At 44.0% G+C, this 15,184-nt stretch overlaps 16 non-coding genes across 16 annotated transcripts; 8 read left to right on the forward strand and 8 right to left on the reverse strand.

Moving 5' to 3' along the window:
* Positions 1-64: 64 nt before the first annotated feature.
* On the reverse strand, positions 65-137 carry trnak-uuu (transfer RNA lysine (anticodon UUU)). Its single transcript has one exon. It is a non-coding gene; the product is annotated as a tRNA-Lys (tRNA).
* Positions 138-1,310: 1,173 nt separating this feature from the next.
* On the forward strand, positions 1,311-1,382 carry trnaw-cca (transfer RNA tryptophan (anticodon CCA)). Its single transcript has one exon. It is a non-coding gene; the product is annotated as a tRNA-Trp (tRNA).
* Positions 1,383-1,988: 606 nt separating this feature from the next.
* On the reverse strand, positions 1,989-2,061 carry trnak-uuu (transfer RNA lysine (anticodon UUU)). The gene has a single exon. It is a non-coding gene; the product is annotated as a tRNA-Lys (tRNA).
* Positions 2,062-3,234: 1,173 nt separating this feature from the next.
* On the forward strand, positions 3,235-3,306 carry trnaw-cca (transfer RNA tryptophan (anticodon CCA)). The gene has a single exon. It is a non-coding gene; the product is annotated as a tRNA-Trp (tRNA).
* Positions 3,307-3,912: 606 nt separating this feature from the next.
* trnak-uuu (transfer RNA lysine (anticodon UUU)) lies at positions 3,913-3,985 on the reverse strand. The gene has a single exon. It is a non-coding gene; the product is annotated as a tRNA-Lys (tRNA).
* Positions 3,986-5,158: 1,173 nt separating this feature from the next.
* On the forward strand, positions 5,159-5,230 carry trnaw-cca (transfer RNA tryptophan (anticodon CCA)). Its single transcript has one exon. It is a non-coding gene; the product is annotated as a tRNA-Trp (tRNA).
* A 606-nt stretch (positions 5,231-5,836) lies between these two features.
* trnak-uuu (transfer RNA lysine (anticodon UUU)) lies at positions 5,837-5,909 on the reverse strand. The gene has a single exon. It is a non-coding gene; the product is annotated as a tRNA-Lys (tRNA).
* A 1,173-nt stretch (positions 5,910-7,082) lies between these two features.
* Positions 7,083-7,154, forward strand: trnaw-cca (transfer RNA tryptophan (anticodon CCA)). Its single transcript has one exon. It is a non-coding gene; the product is annotated as a tRNA-Trp (tRNA).
* A 606-nt stretch (positions 7,155-7,760) lies between these two features.
* trnak-uuu (transfer RNA lysine (anticodon UUU)) lies at positions 7,761-7,833 on the reverse strand. Its single transcript has one exon. It is a non-coding gene; the product is annotated as a tRNA-Lys (tRNA).
* A 1,172-nt stretch (positions 7,834-9,005) lies between these two features.
* On the forward strand, positions 9,006-9,077 carry trnaw-cca (transfer RNA tryptophan (anticodon CCA)). The gene has a single exon. It is a non-coding gene; the product is annotated as a tRNA-Trp (tRNA).
* Positions 9,078-9,683: 606 nt separating this feature from the next.
* Positions 9,684-9,756, reverse strand: trnak-uuu (transfer RNA lysine (anticodon UUU)). The gene has a single exon. It is a non-coding gene; the product is annotated as a tRNA-Lys (tRNA).
* A 1,172-nt stretch (positions 9,757-10,928) lies between these two features.
* On the forward strand, positions 10,929-11,000 carry trnaw-cca (transfer RNA tryptophan (anticodon CCA)). Its single transcript has one exon. It is a non-coding gene; the product is annotated as a tRNA-Trp (tRNA).
* A 606-nt stretch (positions 11,001-11,606) lies between these two features.
* Positions 11,607-11,679, reverse strand: trnak-uuu (transfer RNA lysine (anticodon UUU)). The gene has a single exon. It is a non-coding gene; the product is annotated as a tRNA-Lys (tRNA).
* Positions 11,680-12,850: 1,171 nt separating this feature from the next.
* Positions 12,851-12,922, forward strand: trnaw-cca (transfer RNA tryptophan (anticodon CCA)). Its single transcript has one exon. It is a non-coding gene; the product is annotated as a tRNA-Trp (tRNA).
* A 606-nt stretch (positions 12,923-13,528) lies between these two features.
* trnak-uuu (transfer RNA lysine (anticodon UUU)) lies at positions 13,529-13,601 on the reverse strand. Its single transcript has one exon. It is a non-coding gene; the product is annotated as a tRNA-Lys (tRNA).
* A 1,172-nt stretch (positions 13,602-14,773) lies between these two features.
* On the forward strand, positions 14,774-14,845 carry trnaw-cca (transfer RNA tryptophan (anticodon CCA)). Its single transcript has one exon. It is a non-coding gene; the product is annotated as a tRNA-Trp (tRNA).
* Positions 14,846-15,184: the final 339 nt, after the last annotated feature.

Below are 15,184 nucleotides of genomic sequence, written 5' to 3' on the forward strand. Positions count from 1 at the left end.
ATTTTTAATCGCTTTGAACAACTTGTGCCAAACGCTCTTCTTCCTAAGCACCAATAGAAGGTAACGCCTGAACAGGGACTTGAACCCTGGACCCTCAGATTAAAAGTCTGATGCTCTACCGACTGAGCTATCCAGACCCTGAAAAAGGTGCCATCGCTCCCAAAAAGCAGTTTGAGGCATCCTTTCCCAACGCTCGTCCATTGTTTGACACATGTGAGGAAACAAAGCACTTGTGAACCCTTTCAAGTGGTGAGGTTGGCCACCAGAATTTTAAACCTTCACACTGGCTGATAACATGTCCCAGTATTTAAGCCGAGATCAATCGAACCGTTAAGATTTTTGTTTAACTGCCATGTTTTCAACATTTCGTTCTCTAACAAGAGGATTCTGACCATCACATCCAGTGAAAGTTCTTACCAGGATCACTCTTCTGAACAGCCCTGCCTCTAAAGTCTTATCTAGGATAAGTGAATGTCTTATATGCCTATGGTATGTGAATAACTTTAAAGAGATCAGCATTATCGACGAAGGTTGGCCTTCTAGACAAGGAGACCACATGACTCATTTTCAAGTCTACTTTATTTACAAACATGGACTAAAGCCATGGACCCTGAGATCAAAAGACCAGTGCGCTATCGACTGAGAAATACAACCAACTCGGTCAAGATTGGTTTGCAGTCGACACTGTTCATTACATTTTCAACAGTTTTGCACACACACTTTTCCAGCATACTTCCCTGATCAAATGGATCGTCCACTCTGGACCAGACAAAGACATCCGCATCGGCTTTCAGCAATTTATCACTGTATGCTTTCATAGAAAACGGGCACAAGGGGGCTTTCAGTGATGTATTTTCATATATACATATAGATATATTTATATACGTTGAAGTCCAGTGTGTAGTGCAATCTTGGGCATTCGTGGCTCCGTGTAACTCGGAAGATGGAGATTAATACCACCTTTGCCACTGAATGCCCATCATCTGACACAAAGACTGTTGTGAAATAATCCCAAAGATTGTCCCACACTGCTCCATACTCATATGATTTCCAGTCTATGAGACAAGACTCAGGTTCAAGTTGTCCATGTTTCACACTCACACACTAAGCTGAGGAGTGCTATTTGATCATGAAAAACCCTCTTGATATCCATGGACGGGGGAATCAGACAGGTTATGCAATCAGCTTTTGCTTTGTCCTTTGCACAAAAAAAGCCCTATCCCAGATTCCAGAAGCCTGAAGCAATAGATGACGCGCGTGACTTGTCCTTGAGAGAAAATGTGCTGCCACATGCACCGCTCGCCATGTAGGACCTCGTGGCGCAACGGTAGCACGTCTGACTCCAGATCAGAAGGTTGCGTGTTCAAATCACGTCGAGGTCATGAGCTGTCTGTGTGTGGCGGCTGGTGTTGCTGGCTTTTCCGAGAAGGTTCGTGGGCAGAATTTTATATTACATCCAATCCCTAGGATGACCATGCATGTTTGTGTCAACCTCTTGACAAAAGATGACAGCGCTCAGGTAACAGCTCACCGACCTAATTACTAGGCAGACATCCTCAGCCTGCTATAACATGTTTCCCCATTCTCGGCCGGCTGTGCGTGCTGAGAAAAGTTAGGGCCTGATAAGGCGTCTTTAGATGCCATCATAATAGAAGATTCAGCTGGTCTGACAGACAGGATCCTAGTTTATCCTAGGTAAGAAATGGAAATGTTTGAAGCTTCAAGTTTCCTTCTAAGGTGAGGGGTTTGTATTTTATTCATCTGTAGATAAGAAGACCTGTGGCAATACCATCTCCTGGTGACCCTCCTGAACATAAGACAATCTCCTAAGAGAAAGTATCCACTGGTAAATTATGGAAATACTTGGCAAGGAGTCAGCAATTTCCAACGTTCTGCTCGTGAGAATTTCTTAATCCAAGCTGGGATTTTTAATCGCTTTGAACAACTTGTGCCAAACGCTCTTCTTCCTAAGCACCAATAGAAGGTAACGCCTGAACAGGGACTTGAACCCTCGACCCTCAGATTAAAAGTCTGATGCTCTACCGACTGAGCTATCCAGGCCCTGAAAAAGGTGCCATCGCTCCCAAAAAGCAGTTTGAGGCATCCTTTCCCAACGCTCGTCCATTGTTTGACACATGTGAGGAAACAAAGCACTTGTGAACCCTTTCAAGTGGTGAGGTTGGCCACCAGAATTTTAAACCTTCACACTGGCTGATAACATGTCCCAGTATTTAAGCCGAGATCAATCGAACCGTTAAGATTTTTGTTTAACTGCCATGTTTTCAACATTTCGTTCCCTAACAAGAGGATTCTGACCATCACATCCAGTGAAAGTTGTTACCAGGATCACTCTTCTGAACAGCCCTGCCTCTAAAGTCTTATCTAGGATAAGTGAATGTCTTATATGCCTATGGTATGTGAATAACTTTAAAGAGATCAGCATTATCGACGAAGGTTGGCCTTCTAGACAAGGAGACCACATGACTCATTTTCAAGTCTACTTTATTTACAAACATGGACTAAAGCCATGGACCCTGAGATCAAAAGACCAGTGCGCTATCGACTGAGAAATACAACCAACTCGGTCAAGATTGGTTTGCAGTCGACACTGTTCATTACATTTTCAACAGTTTTGCACACACACTTTTCCAGCATACTTCCCTGATCAAATGGATCGTCCACTCTGGACCAGACAAAGACATCCGCATCGGCTTTCAGCAATTTATCACTGTATGCTTTCATAGAAAACGGGCACAAGGGAGCTTTCAGTGATGTATTTTCATATATACATATAGATATATTTATATACGTTGAAGTCCAGTGTGTAGTGCAATCTTGGGCATTCGTGGCTCCGTGTAACTCGGAAGATGGAGATTAATACCACCTTTGCCACTGAATGCCCATCATCTGACACAAAGACTGTTGTGAAATAATCCCAAAGATTGTCCCACACTGCTCCATACTCATATGCTTTCCAGTCTATGAGACAAGACTCAGGTTCAAGTTGTCCAAGTTTCACACTCACACACTGAGCTGAGGAGTGCTATTTGATCATGAAAAACCCTCTTGATATCCATGGACGGGGGAATCAGACAGGTTATGCAATCAGCTTTTGCTTTGTCCTTTGCACAAAAAAAGCCCTATCCCAGATTCCAGAAGCCTGGAGCAATAGATGACGCGCGTGACTTGTCCTTGAGAGAAAATGTGTTGCCACATGCACCGCTCGCCATGTAGGACCTCGTGGCGCAACGGTAGCGCGTCTGACTCCAGATCAGAAGGTTGCGTGTTCAAATCACGTCGAGGTCATGAGCTGTCTGTGTGTGGCGGCTGGTGTTGCTGGCTTTTCCGAGAAGGTTCGTGGGCAGAATTTTAAATTACATCCAATCCCTAGGATGACCATGCATGTTTGTGTCAACCTCTTGACAAAAGATGACAGCGCTCAGGTAACAGCTCACCGACCTAATTACTAGGCAGACATCCTCAGCCTGCTATAACATGTTTCCCCATTCTCGGCCGGCTGTGCGTGCTGAGAAAAGTTAGGGCCTGATAAGGCGTCTTTAGATGCCATCATAATAGAAGATTCAGCTGGTCTGACAGACAGGATCCTAGTTTATCCTAGGTAAGAAATGGAAATGTTTGAAGCTTCAAGTTTCCTTCTAAGGTGAGGGGTTTGTATTTTATTCATCTGTAGATAAGAAGACCTGTGGCAATACCATCTCCTGGTGACCTTCCTGAACATAAGACAATCTCCTAAGAGAAAGTATCCACTGGTAAATTATGGAAATACTTGGCAAGGAGTCAGCAATTTCCAACGTTCTGCTCTTGAGAATTTCTTAATCCAAGCTGGGATTTTTAATCGCTTTGAACAACTTGCGCCAAACGCTCTTCTTCCTAAGCACCAATAGAAGGTAACGCCTGAACAGGGACTTGAACCCTGGACCCTCAGATTAAAAGTCTGATGCTCTACCGACTGAGCTATCCAGGCCCTGAAAAAGGTGCCATCGCTCCCAAAAAGCAGTTTGAGGCATCCTTTCCCAACGCTCGTCCATTGTTTGACACATGTGAGGAAACAAAGCACTTGTGAACCCTTTCAAGTGGTGAGGTTGGCCACCAGAATTTTAAACCTTCACACTGGCTGATAACATGTCCCAGTATTTAAGCCGAGATCAATCGAACCGTTAAGATTTTTGTTTAACTGCCATGTTTTCAACATTTCGTTCCCTAACAAGAGGATTCTGACCATCACATCCAGTGAAAGTTGTTACCAGGATCACTCTTCTGAACAGCCCTGCCTCTAAAGTCTTATCTAGGATAAGTGAATGTCTTATATGCCTATGGTATGTGAATAACTTTAAAGAGATCAGCATTATCGACGAAGGTTGGCCTTCTAGACAAGGAGACCACATGACTCATTTTCAAGTCTACTTTATTTACAAACATGGACTAAAGCCATGGACCCTGAGATCAAAAGACCAGTGCGCTATCGACTGAGAAATACAACCAACTCGGTCAAGATTGGTTTGCAGTCGACACTGTTCATTACATTTTCAACAGTTTTGCACACACACTTTTCCAGCATACTTCCCTGATCAAATGGATCGTCCACTCTGGACCAGACAAAGACATCCGCATCGGCTTTCAGCAATTTATCACTGTATGCTTTCATAGAAAACGGGCACAAGGGGGCTTTCAGTGATGTATTTTCATATATACATATAGATATATTTATATACGTTGAAGTCCAGTGTGTAGTGCAATCTTGGGCATTCGTGGCTCCGTGTAACTCGGAAGATGGAGATTAATACCACCTTTGCCACTGAATGCCCATCATCTGACACAAAGACTGTTGTGAAATAATCCCAAAGATTGTCCCACACTGCTCCATACTCATATGCTTTCCAGTCTATGAGACAAGACTCAGGTTCAAGTTGTCCAAGTTTCACACTCACACACTGAGCTGAGGAGTGCTATTTGATCATGAAAAACCCTCTTGATATCCATGGACGGGGGAATCAGACAGGTTATGCAATCAGCTTTTGCTTTGTCCTTTGCACAAAAAAAGCCCTATCCCAGATTCCAGAAGCCTGGAGCAATAGATGACGCGCGTGACTTGTCCTTGAGAGAAAATGTGTTGCCACATGCACCGCTCGCCATGTAGGACCTCGTGGCGCAACGGTAGCGCGTCTGACTCCAGATCAGAAGGTTGCGTGTTCAAATCACGTCGAGGTCATGAGCTGTCTGTGTGTGGCGGCTGGTGTTGCTGGCTTTTCCGAGAAGGTTCGTGGGCAGAATTTTAAATTACATCCAATCCCTAGGATGACCATGCATGTTTGTGTCAACCTCTTGACAAAAGATGACAGCGCTCAGGTAACAGCTCACCGACCTAATTACTAGGCAGACATCCTCAGCCTGCTATAACATGTTTCCCCATTCTCGGCCGGCTGTGCGTGCTGAGAAAAGTTAGGGCCTGATAAGGCGTCTTTAGATGCCATCATAATAGAAGATTCAGCTGGTCTGACAGACAGGATCCTAGTTTATCCTAGGTAAGAAATGGAAATGTTTGAAGCTTCAAGTTTCCTTCTAAGGTGAGGGGTTTGTATTTTATTCATCTGTAGATAAGAAGACCTGTGGCAATACCATCTCCTGGTGACCTTCCTGAACATAAGACAATCTCCTAAGAGAAAGTATCCACTGGTAAATTATGGAAATACTTGGCAAGGAGTCAGCAATTTCCAACGTTCTGCTCTTGAGAATTTCTTAATCCAAGCTGGGATTTTTAATCGCTTTGAACAACTTGCGCCAAACGCTCTTCTTCCTAAGCACCAATAGAAGGTAACGCCTGAACAGGGACTTGAACCCTGGACCCTCAGATTAAAAGTCTGATGCTCTACCGACTGAGCTATCCAGGCCCTGAAAAAGGTGCCATCGCTCCCAAAAAGCAGTTTGAGGCATCCTTTCCCAACGCTCGTCCATTGTTTGACACATGTGAAGAAACAAAGCACTTGTGAACCCTTTCAAGTGGTGAGGTTGGCCACCAGAATTTTAAACCTTCACACTGGCTGATAACATGTCCCAGTATTTAAGCCGAGATCAATCGAACCGTTAAGATTTTTGTTTAACTGCCATGTTTTCAACATTTCGTTCCCTAACAAGAGGATTCTGACCATCACATCCAGTGAAAGTTGTTACCAGGATCACTCTTCTGAACAGCCCTGCCTCTAAAGTCTTATCTAGGATAAGTGAATGTCTTATATGCCTATGGTATGTGAATAACTTTAAAGAGATCAGCATTATCGACGAAGGTTGGCCTTCTAGACAAGGAGACCACATGACTCATTTTCAAGTCTACTTTATTTACAAACATGGACTAAAGCCATGGACCCTGAGATCAAAAGACCAGTGCGCTATCGACTGAGAAATACAACCAACTCGGTCAAGATTGGTTTGCAGTCGACACTGTTCATTACATTTTCAACAGTTTTGCACACACACTTTTCCAGCATACTTCCCTGATCAAATGGATCGTCCACTCTGGACCAGACAAAGACATCCGCATCGGCTTTCAGCAATTTATCACTGTATGCTTTCATAGAAAACGGGCACAAGGGAGCTTTCAGTGATGTATTTTCATATATACATATAGATATATTTATATACGTTGAAGTCCAGTGTGTAGTGCAATCTTGGGCATTCGTGGCTCCGTGTAACTCGGAAAATGGAGATTAATACCACCTTTGCCACTGAATGCCCATCATCTGACACAAAGACTGTTGTGAAATAATCCCAAAGATTGTCCCACACTGCTCCATACTCATATGCTTTCCAGTCTATGAGACAAGACTCAGGTTCAAGTTGTCCAAGTTTCACACTCACACACTGAGCTGAGGAGTGCTATTTGATCATGAAAAACCCTCTTGATATCCATGGACGGGGGAATCAGACAGGTTATGCAATCAGCTTTTGCTTTGTCCTTTGCACAAAAAAAGCCCTATCCCAGATTCCAGAAGCCTGGAGCAATAGATGACGCGCGTGACTTGTCCTTGAGAGAAAATGTGTTGCCACATGCACCGCTCGCCATGTAGGACCTCGTGGCGCAACGGTAGCGCGTCTGACTCCAGATCAGAAGGTTGCGTGTTCAAATCACGTCGAGGTCATGAGCTGTCTGTGTGTGGCGGCTGGTGTTGCTGGCTTTTCCGAGAAGGTTCGTGGGCAGAATTTTAAATTACATCCAATCCCTAGGATGACCATGCATGTTTGTGTCAACCTCTTGACAAAAGATGACAGCGCTCAGGTAACAGCTCACCGACCTAATTACTAGGCAGACATCCTCAGCCTGCTATAACATGTTTCCCCATTCTCGGCCGGCTGTGCGTGCTGAGAAAAGTTAGGGCCTGATAAGGCGTCTTTAGATGCCATCATAATAGAAGATTCAGCTGGTCTGACAGACAGGATCCTAGTTTATCCTAGGTAAGAAATGGAAATGTTTGAAGCTTCAAGTTTCCTTCTAAGGTGAGGGGTTTGTATTTTATTCATCTGTAGATAAGAAGACCTGTGGCAATACCATCTCCTGGTGACCTTCCTGAACATAAGACAATCTCCTAAGAGAAAGTATCCACTGGTAAATTATGGAAATACTTGGCAAGGAGTCAGCAATTTCCAACGTTCTGCTCTTGAGAATTTCTTAATCCAAGCTGGGATTTTTAATCGCTTTGAACAACTTGCGCCAAACGCTCTTCTTCCTAAGCACCAATAGAAGGTAACGCCTGAACAGGGACTTGAACCCTGGACCCTCAGATTAAAAGTCTGATGCTCTACCGACTGAGCTATCCAGGCCCTGAAAAAGGTGCCATCGCTCCCAAAAAGCAGTTTGAGGCATCCTTTCCCAACGCTCGTCCATTGTTTGACACATGTGAAGAAACAAAGCACTTGTGAACCCTTTCAAGTGGTGAGGTTGGCCACCAGAATTTTAAACCTTCACACTGGCTGATAACATGTCCCAGTATTTAAGCCGAGATCAATCGAACCGTTAAGATTTTTGTTTAACTGCCATGTTTTCAACATTTCGTTCCCTAACAAGAGGATTCTGACCATCACATCCAGTGAAAGTTGTTACCAGGATCACTCTTCTGAACAGCCCTGCCTCTAAAGTCTTATCTAGGATAAGTGAATGTCTTATATGCCTATGGTATGTGAATACCTTTAAAGAGATCAGCATTATCGACAAAGGTTGGCCTTCTAGACAAGGAGACCACATGACTCATTTTCAAGTCTACTTTATTTACAAACATGGACTAAAGCCATGGACCCTGAGATCAAAAGACCAGTGCGCTATCGACTGTGAAATACAACCAACTCGGTCAAGATTGGTTTGCAGTCGACACTGTTCATTACATTTTCAACAGTTTTGCACACACACTTTTCCAGCATACTTCCCTGATCAAATAGATCACTCTGGACCAGACAAAGACATCCGCATCGGCTTTCAGCAATTTATCACTGTATGCTTTCATAGAAAACGGGCACAAGGGAGCTTTCAGTGATGTATTTTCATATATACATATAGATATATTTATATACGTTGAAGTCCAGTGTGTAGTGCAATCTTGGGCATTCGTGGCTCCGTGTAACTCGGAAGATGGAGATTAATACCACCTTTGCCACTGAATGCCCATCATCTGACACAAAGACTGTTGTGAAATAATCCCAAAGATTGTCCCACACTGCTCCATACTCATATGCTTTCCAGTCTATGAGACAAGACTCAGGTCCAAGTTGTCCAAGCTTCACACCCACACACTGAGCTGAGGAGTGCTATTTGATCATGAAAAACCCTCTTGATATCCATGGACGGGGGGAATCAGACAGGTTATGCAATCAGCTTTTGCTTTGTCCTTTGCACAAAAAAAAAACCCTATCCCAGATTCCAGAAGCCTGGAGCAATAGATGACGCGCGGGACTTGTCCTTGAGAGAAAATGTGCTGCCACATGCACCGCTAGCCATGTAGGACCTCGTGGCGCAACGGTAGCGCGTCTGACTCCAAATCAGAAGGTTACATGTTCAAATCACGTCGAGGTCATGAGCTGTCTGTGTGTGGCGGCTGGTGTTGCTGGCTTTTCCGAGAAGGTTCGTGGGCAGAATTTTAAATTACATCCAATCCCTAGGATGACCATGCATGTTTGTGTCAACCTCTTGACAAAAGATGACAGCGCTCAGGTAACAGCTCACCGACCTAATTACTAGGCAGACATCCTCAGCCTGCTATAACATGTTTCCCCATTCTCGGCCGGCTGTGCGTGCTGAGAAAAGTTAGGGCCTGATAAGGCGTCTTTAGATGCCATCATAATAGAAGATTCAGCTGGTCTGACAGACAGGATCCTAGTTTATCCTAGGTAAGAAATGGAAATGTTTGAAGCTTCAAGTTTCCTTCTAAGGTGAGGGGTTTGTATTTTATTCATCTGTAGATAAGAAGACCTGTGGCAATACCATCTCCTGGTGACCTTCCTGAACATAAGACAATCTCCTAAGAGAAAGTATCCACTGGTAAATTATGGAAATACTTGGCAAGGAGTCAGCAATTTCCAACGTTCTGCTCTTGAGAATTTCTTAATCCAAGCTGGGATTTTTAATCGCTTTGAACAACTTGCGCCAATCGCTCTTCTTCCTAAGCACCAATAGAAGGTAACGCCTGAACAGGGACTTGAACCCTGGACCCTCAGATTAAAAGTCTGATGCTCTACCGACTGAGCTATCCAGGCCCTGAAAAAGGTGCCATCGCTCCCAAAAAGCAGTTTGAGGCATCCTTTCCCAACGCTCGTCCATTGTTTGACACATGTGAAGAAACAAAGCACTTGTGAACCCTTTCAAGTGGTGAGGTTGGCCACCAGAATTTTAAACCTTCACACTGGCTGATAACATGTCCCAGTATTTAAGCCGAGATCAATCGAACCGTTAAGATTTTTGTTTAACTGCCATGTTTTCAACATTTCGTTCCCTAACAAGAGGATTCTGACCATCACATCCAGTGAAAGTTGTTACCAGGATCACTCTTCTGAACAGCCCTGCCTCTAAAGTCTTATCTAGGATAAGTGAATGTCTTATATGCCTATGGTATGTGAATACCTTTAAAGAGATCAGCATTATCGACAAAGGTTGGCCTTCTAGACAAGGAGACCACATGACTCATTTTCAAGTCTACTTTATTTACAAACATGGACTAAAGCCATGGACCCTGAGATCAAAAGACCAGTGCGCTATCGACTGTGAAATACAACCAACTCGGTCAAGATTGGTTTGCAGTCGACACTGTTCATTACATTTTCAACAGTTTTGCACACACACTTTTCCAGCATACTTCCCTGATCAAATAGATCACTCTGGACCAGACAAAGACATCCGCATCGGCTTTCAGCAATTTATCACTGTATGCTTTCATAGAAAACGGGCACAAGGGAGCTTTCAGTGATGTATTTTCATATATACATATAGATATATTTATATACGTTGAAGTCCAGTGTGTAGTGCAATCTTGGGCATTCGTGGCTCCGTGTAACTCGGAAGATGGAGATTAATACCACCTTTGCCACTGAATGCCCATCATCTGACACAAAGACTGTTGTGAAATAATCCCAAAGATTGTCCCACACTGCTCCATACTCATATGCTTTCCAGTCTATGAGACAAGACTCAGGTCCAAGTTGTCCAAGCTTCACACCCACACACTGAGCTGAGGAGTGCTATTTGATCATGAAAAACCCTCTTGATATCCATGGACGGGGGGAATCAGACAGGTTATGCAATCAGCTTTTGCTTTGTCCTTTGCACAAAAAAAAAACCCTATCCCAGATTCCAGAAGCCTGGAGCAATAGATGACGCGCGGGACTTGTCCTTGAGAGAAAATGTGCTGCCACATGCACCGCTAGCCATGTAGGACCTCGTGGCGCAACGGTAGCGCGTCTGACTCCAAATCAGAAGGTTACATGTTCAAATCACGTCGAGGTCATGAGCTGTCTGTGTGTGGCGGCTGGTGTTGCTGGCTTTTCCGAGAAGGTTCGTGGGCAGAATTTTAAATTACATCCAATCCCTAGGATGACCATGCATGTTTGTGTCAACCTCTTGACAAAAGATGACAGCGCTCAGGTAACAGCTCACCGACCTAATTACTAGGCAGACATCCTCAGCCTGCTATAACATGTTTCCCCATTCTCGGCCGGCTGTGCGTGCTGAGAAAAGTTAGGGCCTGATAAGGCGTCTTTAGATGCCATCATAATAGAAGATTCAGCTGGTCTGACAGACAGGATCCTAGTTTATCCTAGGTAAGAAATGGAAATGTTTGAAGCTTCAAGTTTCCTTCTAAGGTGAGGGGTTTGTATTTTATTCATCTGTAGATAAGAAGACCTGTGGCAATACCATCTCCTGGTGACCTTCCTGAACATAAGACAATCTCCTAAGAGAAAGTATCCACTGGTAAATTATGGAAATACTTGGCAAGGAGTCAGCAATTTCCAACGTTCTGCTCTTGAGAATTTCTTAATCCAAGCTGGGATTTTTAATCGCTTTGAACAACTTGCGCCAATCGCTCTTCTTCCTAAGCACCAATAGAAGGTAACGCCTGAACAGGGACTTGAACCCTGGACCCTCAGATTAAAAGTCTGATGCTCTACCGACTGAGCTATCCAAGCTCTGAAAAAAGTGCCATCGCTCCCAAAAAGCAGTTTGAGGCATCCTTTCCCAACGCTCGTCCATTGTTTGACACGTGAAGAAACAAAGCACTTGTGAACCCTTTCAAGTGGTGAGGCTGGCCACCAGAATTTTAAACCCTCACACTGGCTGATAACATGTCCCAGTATTTAAGCCGAGATCAATCGAACCGTTAAGATTTTTGTTTAACTGCCATGTTTTCAACATTTTGTTCCCTAACAAGAGGATTCTGACCATCACATCCAGTGAAAGTTCTTACCAGGATCACTCTTCTGAACAGCCCTGCCTCTAAAGTCTTATCTAGAATAAGTGAATGTCTTATATGCCTATGGTATGTGAATAACTTTAAAGAGATCAGCATTATCGACAAAGGTTGGCCTTCTAGACAAGGAGACCACATGACTCATTTTCAAGTCTACTTTTTTTACAAACATGGACTAAAGCCATGGACCCTGAGATCAAAAGACCAGTGCGCTATCGACTGAGAAATACAACCAACTCGGTCAAGATTGGTTTGCAGTCGACACTGTTCATTACATTTTCAACAGTTTTGCACACACACTTTTCCAGCATACTTCCCTGATCAAATAGATCACTCTGGACCAGACAAAGACATCCGCATCGGCTTTCAGCAATTTTTCACTGTATGCTTTCATAGAAAACGGGCACAAGGGAGCTTTCAGTGATGTATTTTTTCATATATACATATAGATATATTTATATACGTTGAAGTCCAGTGTGTAGTGCAATCTTGGGCATTCGTGGCTCCGTGTAACTCGGAAGATGGAGATTAATACCACCTTTGCCACTGAATGCCCATCATCTGACACAAAGACTGTTGTGAAATAATCCCAAAGATTGTCCCACACTGCTCCATACTCATATGCTTTCCAGTCTATGAGACAAGACTCAGGTCCAAGTTGTCCAAGCTTCACACTCACACACTGAGCTGAGGAGTGCTATTTGATCATGAAAAACCCTCTTGATATCCATGGACGGGGGAATCAGACAGGTTATGCAATCAGCTTTTGCTTTGTCCTTTGCACAAAAAAAAAACCCTATCCCAGATTCCAGAAGCCTGGAGCAATAGATGACGCGCGTGACTTGTCCTTGAGAGAAAATGTGTTGCCACATGCACCCCTCGCCATGTAGGACCTCGTGGCGCAACGGTAGCGCGTCTGACTCCAGATCAGAAGGTTGCGTGTTCAAATCACGTCGAGGTCATGAGCTGTCTGTGTGTGGCGGCTGGTGTTGCTGGCTTTTCCGAGAAGGTTCGTGGGCAGAATTTTAAATTACATCCAATCCCTAGGATGACCATGCATGTTTGTGTCAACCTCTTGACAAAAGATGACAGCGCTCAGGTAACAGCTCACCGACCTAATTACTAGGCAGACATCCTCAGCCTGCTATAACATGTTTCCCCATTCTCGGCCGGCTTTGCGTGCTGAGAAAAGTTAGGGCCTGATAAGGCGTCTTTAGATGCCATCATAATAGAAGATTCAGCTGGTCTGACAGACAGGATCCTAGTTTATCCTAGGTAAGAAATGGAAATGTTTGAAGCTTCAAGTTTCCTTCTAAGGTGAGGGGTTTGTATTTTATTCATCTGTAGAAAAGAAGACCTGTGGCAATACCATCTCCTGGTGACCTTCCTGAACATAAGACAATCTCCTAAGAGAAAGTATCCACTGGTAAATTATGGAAATACTTGGCAAGGAGTCAGCAATTTCCAACGTTCTGCTCTTGAGAATTTCTTAATCCAAGCTGGGATTTTTAATCGCTTTGAACAACTTGCGCCAAACGCTCTTCTTCCTAAGCACCAATAGAAGGTAACGCCTGAACAGGGACTTGAACCCTGGACCCTCAGATTAAAAGTCTGATGCTCTACCGACTGAGCTATCCAGGCTCTAGAAAGGGTGCCATCGCTCCCAAAAAGCAGTTTGAGGCATCCTTTCCCAACGCTCGTCCATTGTTTGACACATGTGAAGAAACAAAGCACTTGTGAACCCTTTCAAGTGGTAAGGTTGGCCACCAGAATTTTAAACCTTCACACTGGCTGATAACATGTCCCAGTATTTAAGCCGAGATCAATCGAACCGTTAAGATTTTTGTTTAACTGCCATGTTTTCAACATTTCGTTCCCTAACAAGAGGATTCTGACCATCACATCCAGTGAAAGTTGTTACCAGGATCACTCTTCTGAACAGCCCTGCCTCTAAAGTCTTATCTAGAATAAGTGAATGTCTTATATGCCTATGGTATGTGAATAACTTTAAAGAGATCAGCATTATCGACAAAGGTTGGCCTTCTAGACAAGGAGACCACATGACTCATTTTCAAGTTTACTTTATTTACAAACATGGACTAAAGCCATGGACCCTGAGATCAAAAGACCAGTGCGCTATCGACTGTGAAATACAACCAACTCGGTCAAGATTGGTTTGCAGTCGACACTGTTCATTACATTTTCAACAGTTTTGCACACACACTTTTCCAGCATACTTCCCTGATCAAATAGATCACTCTGGACCAGACAAAGACATCCGCATCGGCTTTCAGCAATTTATCACTGTATGCTTTCATAGAAAACGGGCACAAGGGAGCTTTCAGTGATGTATTTTCATATATACATATAGATATATTTATATACGTTGAAGTCCAGTGTGTAGTGCAATCTTGGGCATTCGTGGCTCCGTGTAACTCGGAAGATGGAGATTAATACCACCTTTGCCACTGAATGCCCATCATCTGACACAAAGACTGTTGTGAAATAATCCCAAAGATTGTCCCACACTGCTCCATACTCATATGCTTTCCAGTCTATGAGACAAGACTCAGGTCCAAGTTGTCCAAGCTTCACACCCACACACTGAGCTGAGGAGTGCTATTTGATCATGAAAAACCCTCTTGATATCCATGGACGGGGGGAATCAGACAGGTTATGCAATCAGCTTTTGCTTTGTCCTTTGCACAAAAAAAAAACCCTATCCCAGATTCCAGAAGCCTGGAGCAATAGATGACGCGCGGGACTTGTCCTTGAGAGAAAATGTGCTGCCACATGCACCGCTAGCCATGTAGGACCTCGTGGCGCAACGGTAGCGCGTCTGACTCCAAATCAGAAGGTTACATGTTCAAATCACGTCGAGGTCATGAGCTGTCTGTGTGTGGCGGCTGGTGTTGCTGGCTTTTCCGAGAAGGTTCGTGGGCAGAATTTTAAATTACATCCAATCCCTAGGATGACCATGCATGTTTGTGTCAACCTCTTGACAAAAGATGACAGCGCTCAGGTAACAGCTCACCGACCTAATTACTAGGCAGACATCCTCAGCCTGCTATAACATGTTTCCCCATTCTCGGCCGGCTGTGCGTGCTGAGAAAAGTTAGGGCCTGATAAGGCGTCTTTAGATGCCATCATAATAGAAGATTCAGCTGGTCTGACAGACAGGATCCTAGTTTATCCTAGGTAAGAAATGGAAATGTTTGAAGCTT

The sequence above is a fragment of the Clarias gariepinus genome, chromosome 5 (assembly GCF_024256425.1).
Source record: "Clarias gariepinus isolate MV-2021 ecotype Netherlands chromosome 5, CGAR_prim_01v2, whole genome shotgun sequence".
In the NCBI taxonomy this organism is placed as follows: domain Eukaryota; kingdom Metazoa; phylum Chordata; class Actinopteri; order Siluriformes; family Clariidae; genus Clarias; species Clarias gariepinus.